This window comes from Haematobia irritans, chromosome 2 (genome assembly GCF_050003625.1).
Source record: "Haematobia irritans isolate KBUSLIRL chromosome 2, ASM5000362v1, whole genome shotgun sequence".
NCBI classification, from domain to species: domain Eukaryota; kingdom Metazoa; phylum Arthropoda; class Insecta; order Diptera; family Muscidae; genus Haematobia; species Haematobia irritans.
Genome location: NC_134398.1, coordinates 146,989,913 through 147,004,050, shown reverse-complemented (window position 1 = coordinate 147,004,050; position 14,138 = coordinate 146,989,913).

The window sequence follows — 14,138 nt, the reverse complement described above, 5'->3', positions numbered from 1 at the left end:
CGGAATGAAACTTAGGCCTCTACACGCTCACAAAAAATCGCTTCTGTAACATATACTCCCAAACATATTTTGCTTCAAGCATATACATTTTTGGGTATTGCCCAAACATTTATATGTTTGATCTCTTCCAATATATAATATGTTTGAAAGCATATTGGTCTAAACAATATATGTTTGGGTAGTCTAAGTTCCAAACATTTTGTATTTTTGCATCCAAATTCAATAATGTTGTCTTCCAAAAACAATATGTTATTATGTGAACATATAATATGTTTGGAAGCATTTTGCACCCAAAAATATTATATGCTTAAAAAAAATTCTCCCAAACAATATTGTGCTCAAAATTTTATTTATTTATTTATTTATATATTTACAATCATAATGAATTATGAAAATAAACAGGTAATATAGGTGCTAACAACATAGGTTTTCGACCTGAATGCTCAAAATTTTGTTTCTGCCCAATTGTATATTCCCCCACATCTCTCTCACTTCCACGAGATTTTTTAGTTCTTAGCACCTTTTTCTGTAATACAAACATTGTAGAAGAAATTATTCAATTGTATGATTTTTTTTAATTTAATTTTACCTTTTGCCGGACGGGGATTCGAACAGCGGACCACACAGTTTGTAAGGATCAAAGAAGTAGCTGATCAATTGCCCAAGGAAAAATAAAATGTTAATTTTGTAATAACAAGCAACAACCACCAACTTAATTCAATATCGCTCCCTGTTAAATAGCGCTCCAAGCTACTAAACACATATATGTTTATAGGCTATTTCTAAATTAATATATGTTTGCATCCAAGCATATTATATTTACAAACATTTTATGTCCCAAACATAATATGTTCCAACATATTAACATATATGTCCCAAACATGTTATGCTAGTTTATGAACATTATATGCTTGCACTCAAAAATATTGTGTTTAAAAATTTGTGTTCCAAACATATAATGTTTATAGCCAAACATATGAAAAACAGTCTTTTTCATCCGTGTAGGGTCATAGGAGTGTAATTCGGGTGAAAACTATATATGGGAGATATGTCTAAATCTGAACCGATTTTAAAAATTAAAATTTCACGTAAATCGGAACAGTGGCTTTGGGGCCATAGGAGTGTAAATCGGGCGAAAGCTATATATGGGAGCTATATCTGGATCTGAACCGATTTGACTGATATTCTGCAAAATTTACGGGACTTACAAAACATTCGAATATACGAAGTTGGAAGAAGATCGGCTGATAATTACGTCATTTATGACCAGATCCGTTATAAATATATATGACAGCTATATCTATGTTAGGGTAGGTTAGGTATAGTGACAGCCCGATATTTCAGGCTCACTTACACTATTCAATCTGTTGTGATACACAAAGTGGTGAACATCTCTCTTATGACCGATTCTATCTTTAGGTCAATGACAAGGGACCTACTGTTTATAGCCGAGTCCGAACGGCTTTCAACATTTCGGCGAAACCACTAAGAAAAGCTTAGAGACTCTCCGAAATCTCACCAGCATTACTGAGAGAGAATAGTACACCGCTGAAAAACTATGTATGCAAGGCGGGTATGCTAAACATTGCACCACGGTGGCTGCCGTGGCAGTAAATATTCAGTATCCACACGTTATGTTGAGACGTTCCCGTAGGCATCCTGTCACATTTTGCCACCCAATATCATGCAATGTGCGTCGTGCCGGAACCAGGGTTGATAAAGTTGACATTTTTTTATACATTTCTACTGGCAAAGGCACCGTGGCACGACCGCGAGCCATTTAGTACTTTTTCATCACAATTACACGCAAAGAAAAAAAAACGTTTGAAAAACGTGTACCGAAAACGATTTTCTTTTGTTAGAGTATTTTGAGTTTCTTCGAAAATTTTAAATTTAAAATTTTAAGCTTTTATCACAAAAAAAAATCGTTTGTTACAACATTTTTATTTTTTCAATAAAAAATATTATTTTTGAGCCAACAACACAGTCCATTTCGTTTACATCAAACACTGTTCTTTTCTGACTTTAAGTCTTTAATAGTTTAGGTTAGGTTAGGTGGCAGCCAGATGTATCAGGCTCACTTAACATAGACTATTCAGTCCATTGTGATACCACATTGGTGAACTTCTCTCTTATCACTGAGTGCTGCCCGATTCCATGTTAAGCTCAATGACAAGGGACCTCCTTTTTATAGCCGAGTCCGAACGGCGTTCCACATTGCAGTAAAACCACTTACAGAAGCTTTGATATCCTCAGAAATGTCACCAGCATTACTGAGGTGGGATAATCCACCGCTGAAAAACTTTTTGGTGTTCGGTCGAAGCAGGAATCGAACCCACGACCTTGTGTATTCAAGGCAGGCATGCTAACCAATGCACCACGGTGGCTCTTTAATAACACACATTTTACAGTTTCCGAACATATCTGGAATATATTTAAAAAAAAAAAAACTTTTTGGTGTTCGGTCGAAGCAGGATTCGAACCCACGACCCTTGATATGCAAGGCGGAACTAAATGTATGTTTCTGTTAAATAAAGTTTGTTTAATTGGCTCGTGGACGCCGCAAGCTATGCTATATAACTTATATGGATAATTGTCTATTGATGACAACAACAACTACATACTTGTAGCTCAGTGGATAGTGTGTTGGCTTACAAATTGTATGGTCCGCGGTTCGATTCTTCGTCCAGGCGAAATTTAGGTAATATTTAAAAAAGTTTATAAAATCGAATAATTTCTTCTACATTGTTTGTATTACAGAAAAAGGTGCTAAAAACTTAAAAACCTCGTGAAGTGAGAAAGATGTGAGAGAAAATGCAATTAGTCAGAAAAGATTTATTTGAGTTAGTCGTTATGAAATTGTGGTTACATCCAGGAAAAGAATAAACTTCCTTAAAGCAAAAAGAAAATGAGAAACGAATTTTTATTGTCTAAAATTTCGTTTGGGAGGAAAGAATTTTTTTTGCGTGTACTCTATATAGAGTTATTCTGCCCTAAATGTGAACTTCTCAGATATCAACTCAACTCTAAAAATTATAAAAAGCGTACATTGAAGATATAAACATATTCCCAAATGAGGATATTTTAGTTTTTATTACAGGATCTCAACATTTATGAGAGGAATATTGTCTATACCATATTCGTTTTGCAGAGGTACTTCTTCATAAATTTTTATTTGAAATAATCATTTGACAAAATTTCCTATAGAAATAAAGTTTTGTCAAAATTGTCTATAAAAATAAAAATTTGAAAAAATCTTTCTATAGAAATAACATTTTGACAAAATTTTCTATAGAAATGAAATATCGACAAAATTTTCAATAGAAATATAATTTTGACAAAATTTTCTATAGAGATACAATTTTGACAAAACTTTCTATAGAAATGAAATATTGAAAAAATTTTCTATAGAAATATAATTTTGACAAAAAAAAAAAAATTTTGCAAAATAAGATATTTTTTAGAAAAACAAAAAAAAAATGTCTAAATCGGTAAGAATTAAATATACCCAAACTGAAAAGAACGTCTACCAGACGGACTCGTGCATACACTTTGTACGACCCGCCGTCCAAGAGCCAGAAGAACGGAATACCGTACCAGACCCACGCTGGTTAATCTGGAGTCCAAGGATACAGAGACGTACCAGACCATCTCCGACTAGGAACTAAGATTACGTGCGCTCAGCAGAGGTCCAGCCAGCCATTCCTGAAGCCACGTGTTTCTTCAAAATTTTTATAGATGAATCCTGCAATTATACCTCAGCAGATGAGGGAAAATCTGTCCTTACAGAATCACTTGCGTCGCCGTCAAAAAAAAAAAAAAACAACAAGTATATACGGCCGTAAGTTCGGCCAGGCCGAATATTATGTACCCTTCACCATGGATTGCGTAGAAACTTCTACGAAAGACTGTCATCCACAATCGAATTAATTGGTGGTATCTTAAAACTTCTTAACATCGTTTTCTAAATTGTGAGTTTGTCCATACGTGGTATATATTAGACAAAACAGGTATGTATAGATAAGTCTAAAAATAATTACGAATCGATATGGACTTTTGGTAGAGAGCCAGAATTGAAATATGGGGGTCGCTTATATATGGGCTATATACAATTTTGAACTTGATATAGACCAATTTTTGTGTGATTGGGGATCTATTTATCTGAGGACTATATAACTATAGACCGATATGGACCTAGTTAGGCATGGTTGTTAACGGCCATATACTACACCCTCACAAAAAATCGCTTCTGTAACATATACTCCCAAACATATTTTGCTTCAAGCATATACATTTTTGGGTATTGCCCAAACATTTATATGTTTGATCTCTTCCAATATATAATATGTTTGAAAGCATATTGGTCTAAACAATATATGTTTGGGTAGTCTAAGTTCCAAACATTTTGTATTTTTGCATCCAAATTCAATAATGTTGTCTTCCAAAAAACAATATGTTGTTATGTGAACATATAATATGTTTGGAAGCATTTTGCACCCAAAAATATTATATGCTTAAAAAAAATGCTCCCAAACAATATTGTGCTCAAAATTTTATTTATTTATTTATATATTTACAATCATAATGAATTATGAAAATAAACAGGTAATATAGGTGAAAACAACATAGGTTTTCGACCTGAATGCTCAAAATTTTGTTTCTGCCTAATTGTATATTCCCTCACATCTTTCTCACTTCCACGAGATTTTTTAGTTCTTAGCACATTTTTCTGTAATACAAACATTGTAGAAGAAATTATTCAATTTTATGATTTTTTTATTTTAATTTTACCTTTTGCCGGACGGGGATTCGAACAGCGGACCACACAGTTTGTAAGGATCAAAGAAGTAGCTGATCAATTGCCCAAGGAAAAATAAAATGTTAATTTTGTAATAACAAGCAGCAACCACCAACTTAATTCAATATCGCTCCCTGTTAAATAGCGCTCCAAGCTACTAAACACATATATGTTTATAGGCTATTTCTAAATTAATATATGTTTGCATTCAAGCATATTATATTTACAAACATTTTATGTACCAAACATAATATGTTCTAACATATTAACATATATGTCCCAAACATGTTATGCTAGTTTATGAACATTATATGCTTGCACTCAAAAATATTGTGTTTAAAAATTTGTGTTCCAAACATATAATGTTTATAGCCAAACATATGAAAAACAGTCTTTTTCATCCGTGTAGTACAATGTACCAAATTTCAACTCGGATGAAATTTGCTCCTCCAAGTGGCTCCAAAACCAAATCTCGGGATCGGTTTATATGGGGCCTATATATGATTATGGACTGATATGGACCACTTTTGGCATGGTTGTTAAATATCATGTACTAACATGACGTACCAAATTTCAACCGAATCGGATGAATTTTGCTCTTCCAAGGGGCTCCGGTGGTCAAATCTGGCGATCGGTTTATATGGGGGCTATATATAATTATGGACCGATTTCGACCAATTTTTGCATGGGTGATTGAGATCATATATTAACACCACATACCAAATTTTAACCGAATCGGTTGAATTTTGCTCTTCCACGAGGCTCCGGAGATCAAATCTGGTGATCGGTTTATATAGGGGCTATATATAATTATGGACCGATGTGGACCAATTTTGGCATGGTTATTAGAGACCATATAACAACACCATGTACCAAATTTCAGTCGGATCCGATAAAATTTGCTTCTCTTAGAGGCTCGGCAAACCAAATCGGGGGATCGGTTTATATGGGGGCTATATATAATTAATGACCGATGTCGACCAATTTTTGCATGATTGTTAGAGACTATATACAAACACCATGTACCAAATTTCAGCCGGATCGGATGAAATTTGCTTCTCTTAGAGGATCGGCAAGCCAAATTTGGGGGTCCGTTTATATGGGGGCTATACGTAAAAGTGGACCGATATGGCCCATTTGCAATACCATCCGACCTACATCAATAACAACTACTTGTGCCAAGTTTCAAGTCGATAGCTTGGTTCGTTCGGAAGTTAGCGTGATTTCAACAGACGGACGGACGGACATGCTCAGATCGACTCACAAAATCACCGCGACCCAGTATATATATTTGTTGTGGGGTCTTAGAGCAATATTTCGATGTGTTACAAACGGAATGACAAAGTTAATATACCCCCATCCTATGGTGGAGGGTATAAAAAATATTTGTTTTGGCAGATTTGAATTTGATTTTGAGATATCATAGCGATTTTCAATGGGCAGCAGTATGAAGCATTCTCTGCTGCAAATCACTATTACGCTTTTCCCATGTCTATACATATTCGATAGAACAATTCATAATAACCCCAAATCACCATTGCCATAATCTAAATGCATCGTTTCGTTAGATGATTCCCCATAACCAGTCCAAATTCAAAAACAAATTACCGCAATAAAAACAATTTGCAATTCCAGCAAATTGCATTTATGGACTCTCATTCCATGAATTCCATCTCCAAGTCCATCTCGTCTGTATAAGTGCATCGGTACTATATGTGGGGGTGATAGCAAAATGCAATTGCATATTAATTGAGTGCAACAGCCTAAACATATGCAATAAAATATGATGTTATAACAGACTGTTAACATATGCAATGATTTCCAATGACAATTTACCGAAAACAAACTGAACTCCAGTAAACAGCAGTAGAAGGGAAGTACAACAAAGGCTATGCAGACTTTTGCATAAAAATTTCGAAATATGATCTCTGATATGATATTTTTGTGGTATTTTAATAACGAAAAATTGCATAGACCAAATTCAGAGAATGCATCTGGTCCATACAACAGATGAAAGTCATGCTGGTGCACTCCACCATCATCAGCCTGTTGACCACAAAAAGCAAAACGAATTGAGAAAAGTGTATATAGCTATTTTGTTTTCTTTCCTTTTGGCTTCGACATGAATGGCTTTTAGGCAATCACCCTGGGTGCTTTCCTTTTTCCTTCATTTGCAGAATTGGGTGCAGTGGCAAGTGCATAATGGCTTATTGCATGCAATTTTGTGCATTTGAATGAATGAGTTTATGTGTTGGCTTGCCATTTAATTAATAGTTCAATAAAATTAATAAACATTTAAATGACAACATTGAACAAACAACGAAGACAAGGAGTAAACACCAACTCTCCAAGTTGTGGAGTATAGAAAAAGACACCAAAAACCCTAAAGCCAACTGAACGGAAAAAAGGGAGCAATGTCGATGATTATATTGGCCAAAACCTCAAAAAATGTGTTAATTTTTGCCCATATGAATTTTGGAATGATAGTCTTTTGTAAAGTGTAAGTATCGGTTTGAAATGTTTGTTGTATGGAACCTTTGATGTAGATTGAAAAGTGGATTCGGATTATTCTGTCTTATGACGGCTGATATAAAACTTCTTCTTTCCACCGTATTCTTATTTTATTCCAGGAACTCTGTGTCCCTAACGTCTTCCCTAATTTGTTTCCAGTCCTTGTTTCCAAGCTGAAGCAGGTTCCGAATCACCTATTCCCAGGTACGTTTAACCCATTGCCAAGTAAAGGGAGGGTAGTGTCAACGGTAGTGCAATGAGGATGTGCTGGCTAAGAAAGGTGCATGCGGCAGGGATAACACCGTTACGGACTTTCTTCTCCCCGATATCTTTTTATACCCTTCACCACTACTGTGGTACAGGGTATAATAAGTTTGTGCATTTGTATGTAACGCCAAGAAGGAGTAATCATAGACCAACCTTTTAGTATACGGATCGGCTTAGAATTGAATTCTGAGTCGATTTGGCGATGTCCGTCTGTCTGTCTGTCCGTCTGTCTGTCTGTCCGTCTGTCTGTTGATGTATTTTTGTGTGCAAAGTACAGCTCGCAGTTTTAGTCCGATTGTCCTAAAATTTGGTATAGGGTCCTGTTTCGGCTCAAAGACGATCCCTATTGATTTTGGAAAAAATCGGTTCAGATTTTTATATAGCTGCCATATATATTTTTCACCGATCTGGTCATAATTGGCGTGTATATCAACCGATCTTCCTCAAATTCCGTACATCCGAATATTTTATGGGTCTCGAAAAACTTGCAAAATATTAGCCAAATCGGTTCATTTGCCCACAGAGGCCAATTTTTAACTCCGATTTAGTTGAAATTTTGCACAGGGAGTAGAATTAGCATTGTAGCCATGCGTGCCAAATTTGGTTGAAATCGGTTCAGATTTAGATATATCTCCCATATATAGCTTTCGCCCGATTTACACTCATATGACCACATAGGCCAATTTTTAACTCCGATTTAGTTGAAATTTTGCACAGGGAGTAGAATTAGCATTGTAACTATGCGTGCCAAATTTGGTTGAAATCGGTTCAGATTTGGATATATCTGCCATATATAGCATTCGCCCGATTTACACTCATATGACCACAGAGGCCAATTTTTAACTCCGATTTAGTTGAAATTTTGCACAGGGAGTAGAATTAGCATTGTAACTATGCGAGCCAAATTTGGTTGAAATCGGTTCAGATTTGGATATATCTCCCATATATAGCATTCGCCCGATTTACACTCATATGACCACAGAGGCCAATTTAGTTGAAATTTTGCACAGAGACTAGAATTAGCATTGTTGCTATGCGTGTCAAATTTGGTTGAAATCGGATCAGATTTAGATATAGCTCCCATATATATGTTTTTCTGATTTCGACAAAAATGTTCAAAATACCAACAGTTTCCGTGTAAAATCGCCACTGCTTAGCCCAAAAGTTGTAAAAATGACTCTAATTTTCCTAAACTTTTAATACATATATATCGAGCGATAAATCATAAATAAACTTTTGCGAAGTTTCCTTAAAATTGCTTCAGATTTAAATGTTTCACATATTTTTTTACTAATATTGTGTTCCACCCTAGTGCATTAGCCGACTTAAATTTTGACTCTATAGATTTGTAGAAGTCTATCAAATTCTGTCCAGATCGAGTGATATTTAAATGTATGTATTTGGGACAAACCTTTATATATAGCCCCCAACACATTTGACGGATGTGATATGGTATCGAAAATGTAGATCTACAAAGTGGTGCAGGGTATAATATAGTCGGCCCCACCCGACTTTAGACTTTCCTTACTTGTTATACTTATGGAATCAATGTCAAGTACGGTGATTTGTGAAAAGGACGATGGACTTCCTCTGCGGACTGCAAGCAAACTAAACTGATATGGAACGACAACAGTAGTAGCAACTCTGGATTTCTAATGGCGACGCATAGGGAGGATTTGAGACCATTAATAGGTATCATAACATGACACAACACACTGGAGAATACTGGGTTCCTTTTTCTTTCAGGATACTACGAACATCCGGTACTATAATCCGAAGGATATATTGCCTTTCTCCAGGCTTCTTGATGGAAAACCTATAATCCCTGCTGACGGCGCAAATGCGACGGACTAATCCTGGTGGAGGAAGATAGATAATGAAGAGGAAAGGAAACAAGTATATACGGCCGTAAGTTCGGCCAGGCCGAAGCTTATGTACCCTCCACCATAGATTGCGTAGAAACTTCTTCTAAACACTGCCATCTACAATCGAATTACTTGAGTTGCGGTAACGCTTGCCGATGTCAAGTTATCTTAAAACCTCCTAACACCATCTTCTAAATTGTAAGTAAGTCCATACGTGGTATATATTAAATCAAAAAATACCGATTAAAACGCATGTTATATAATTGAGTTTGACAAAGTTTTCTTTAAAAAAAAAATGTTGACAAAATTTTCTATAGAAATAAAGTTTTGACAAAATTTTCTATAGAAATAAAATTTTAAAAAAATACTCTATAGAAATAAAATTTTAACAAACTTTTCTATAGAAATAAAATTTTAACAAAATTTTCTATAGAAATAAAATTTTCACAAAATTTTCTATAGAAATAAAATGTTCACAAAATTTTCTATAGAAATGAAATTTTGGTAGATTATTTTTGGCTCGAGTGCCAACCATGATTATGAACCGATATGGACCATTTTTGTGTTATTGGAGATCGGCTATATACAACTATAGACCGATATGGACCAATTTTGGTATGGTTGTTAGCGGCCATATACTAACACGTTCCGAATTTGAACCGGATCGGATGAATTTTGCTCCTCCAAGAGGCTCCGGAGGTCAAATCTGGGGATCGGTTCATATGGGGCCTATATATAATTGTGCACCGATGTGGACCAATTTTTGCATGGATGTTAGACACCATATACTTACACTACGTTCCACATTTGAACCGGATCGGATGAATTTTGCTCCTCCAATAGGCTCCGGAGGCCAAATCCGGGGATCCGTTTATATGGGGGCTATATAATTATGAACCGATGTGGACCAACATCATGTACCAAATTTCAGCCGGATCGGATGAAATTTGTTTCTCTTTGAGGCTCCGCAAGCCAAATCTGGGGATCGGTTTATATGGGGGCTGTATATAATTATGGACCGATGTGGACGAATTTTTGCATGGTTGTTAGGGACCATATACCAACACCATGTACCACATTTCAGACGGATCGGATGAAATTTGCTTTTCTTAGAGGCTCGGCAAGCCAAATCTGGGTATCAGTTTATATGGGGGCTATACGTGAACCGATATGGCCCATTTTCAATACCATCCGTCCTACATCAATAACAACTACTTGTGCCAAGTTTCAAGTCGATAGCTTGTTTCGTTCGGAAGTTAGCGTGATTTCAACAGACGGACGGACGGACATGCTTAGATCGACTCAGAATTTCACCACGACCCAGAATATATATACTTTATGGGGTCTTAGAGCAATATTTTGATGTGTTACAAACGGAATGACAAAGTTAATATACCCCCTATCCTATGGTGGAGGGTATAAAAACCATGACGAATCGCAATGGACCAAACTGGTCTTAGTGGAAACTAAATCCCTTTCTAAGGATTTGGTTTCATCCTCTATATCCTAACCTAAGCTAACCAAAGCTGGTGTTCCAAGGTAACATCACACTCAAAACACATCCCACATACAACATCCAAGGCACAGGTGTGCTCAGTCATTATTCCCACCGTCCTAATTGTACGTTTCCTGGTATTCCGTCACCCATGTGAAAATGTTCACGTTTTGTGGCCTCTGAGTCATTTAACACATTCCGTTACGGCCTGCATTTCTGCCTGCAGGATTGTGGTGCGATCCGGTAATCGGAATAGGAACTCGGTGTCTGGGTCATCCGCATGTACGCCATGTCCCGTCGTGGTATCTGGATATAGTAAGTACAAACTTTTCCGTTAGTAGACAAAATTCCTACGGTAATTTTCTAAAATCTGATATAGATCTATTAGGATAGGTTAAGTACGTATAGTGGCAGTCCATTGTGATACCACAGTGGTGGATTTTTCTCTTATCACTGAGTGGGCAGCACTCTACGTTTAGCTCAATGAAAACGGACCTCCTTTTTATAGCCGAGTCCCAACGGTGTTCTACATTGCGATAAAACCACTTACCCCCATGTTCTCGTCTACGAATTCGCAAAACACAAAATTTTGAATTGTCTAAAAAAAATATGGAATGGTTCAAATTCCATATTTTTTCTTGAATTTTTTTTTTTTCAAATAAATTTCTTATCCATAAGAATTATGTACAAAAATTTCGTATTTATATCAGAGATTGAAGGTTGAGGAAAATTTAGCATTTTGCGAATTCGTAAACCAGAACAGGTGGGTTAGAGAAAATTTAGAAATACTAAGAAATGGGCGGGAAAGTGGGTATGCCAATCATTGCACCACGGTATCTCCCTAAGGAGTTTAACTTTATGCATATTCGCTTGCTTCGAAACTGTCTCGCTATTTAGCTTGTTTCCGCACTAATTGTTTCGACTTTTCGCTTGCTTCCCTACTAGTGTTTAACTTGCTTCCGCAGTAATTGTCAAGGCAATTAGCTTGATACCGCACTATTCGCTTCGGATTTTAGCCTGCTTCCGCACTAATTTTGCGGTACATAGCTTCCATCTGTATTCACTGGCTTCGCTTTGGCTTGCTTCCGCACAAATTCCCTCGGCTTTCACCGTGCTTCCGCACTAATTGTTTCGGAAATTAACTTTCTTCCGCACTAATTGTCAATACATTTACCTGGCTTCCGCATTAATTGCAACGGTGTTTAACTTGCTTCTACACATATTGTTTCGGAAATTAGATTACTTCCGCACAAATTGTCAAGGCATTTAGATTGCTACCGCACTACCCAGCAAAAAATACTTCAGCAGTAAGAGTTTAGTTGCGCTTTTTGGTATACAATAAAGTAGGCAGTGCATCCACACTGCATCAATCGGTGGCAATAACGTAAACGAGTTATCAAACTAGTTTATGATCATTCGTTTACGTTATTGCAACCAATTCATGTAGTATAGATACATGAAAGATATTGCTGTTTTCCTTCACGCCAACAATGCTATAAAATAGGAAACTAAAGATTATATATCACTTCGGAGCAATATTGCTATTAAAATGAGCAATTATATCAGCGCTATGTAGAAGTTGCTCGAAATCGGGACATCGCCCACAAAAATTAGCGCTGATTCGGTTGTTTTGTAAGTAGTTGGTACTTCTCTCCCTTACAATCCTGCTGAAATAGTGCTCCATTTTTTGCTGCGTAGTTTGAGTACTCGTTTACGTTATTGCCACCGATTCATGCAGAGTGGATGCACTGCCTACTTTATTGTATACCAAAAAGCGCAACTAAACTCTTACTGCTGAAGTATTTTTTGCTGGGAATATTTGTATTAAAATGGGCAATTATATCAGAGCTATGTGGAAGCTGCTCTAAATCGGGACATCGCCCACAAAAATCAGCGCTGATTCGGTTGTTTTGCAAGCAGTTGGTACTGCCTCTCTCCCTAACAATCCTGCTGAAATATTGCTCCATTTGTTGCTGGGTATCCGCTTCGGCTTCTAAGCTTGTTGCCTTATTTCTGCATTTTCGTTATACGCAATGGCATGCTTTCGCACTAAATATCTGCACAGGTATCTTGCTTCCGCACTAATGGCTTCGGCTTGTTACTTGCTGCCGTATTAGTTGCTTCCACTTGTACCTTGCTTCCGCATTAAATGCAACGGCCTTTGATCCGCCCTCGCACGAATTGTTTCGATAATTAGCTTGCTTCCACAATAATTGCTTCCGGTCTTAGCTCGCTTCCGCATTTGCTTGCTTCCAAATTAATTGCTTCGTCTTTTAGCTTACTACCGCACTAATTGCTTTGGCTTTTAGCCTACTTACGCACTAATTACTCCGTCTTTTGCCTTGCTTCCGTACTAATTGCAGCGGCATTTTCCTGCACGAATTGTTTCGACAATTTGCTTGCTACCCCGATATTTGCTTCGGGGCTTTTAAAACCGAATCATCAACACCGAACCGTTACCGACGGCGAATCAACAAATCTTCAACGGTAATTCTGAATCAACCAAACCGAATCATAAACAACGAACAGTCGACATCGCCGTAACAACAAATCGTCAAAGGCGGTACCAAATCATAAACAAGAGACAGTGCCCACGCCGTATCAACGAATCGTAAACGATAATCTCGAATAATAAGAACCGAACAGTCACCGACATACACACCGAACAGTCGACGTCGCCGTATCAACAAATCGTCAAAGGCAGTCCCGAATCATAAACAACGAATCGTACTCGACAATCTCGTATAATAATAAACAACGAACCGATCAACAAATCGTCAATGACACTCCCGAATCATGATGCGTCGCTGACGCCGTATCAACGACAACCGTTATAAATCGTGTGTTTGTAGGCCCCTTGAAGGTAAACCGAGACAACTACTGGTCTATCTCAGTCTGTGTTACCATTGTGCCACTTTAGTGGCATATTTGCCACACTTTTCAAGCGGTGATAATTTTGTGACACTTTGTTTTGTTGTGCCACTAAATGTAATACTTTTAAAATTTTTGTGGCACCTTTCGACTTCTGGTGCCACTTTTTAATTACATTAATTTATACTGTAAATTTTTTGTACATCTCCAATACCACAGTCACAGATTTTCTAAACACCATCGACAACGTTTCCCTATTCATATCATCTTTTCGCGCGACCCTTTACACTCCCCAGAAAGTAGCCTTTATTGCACTTCGATGCTGCATTTC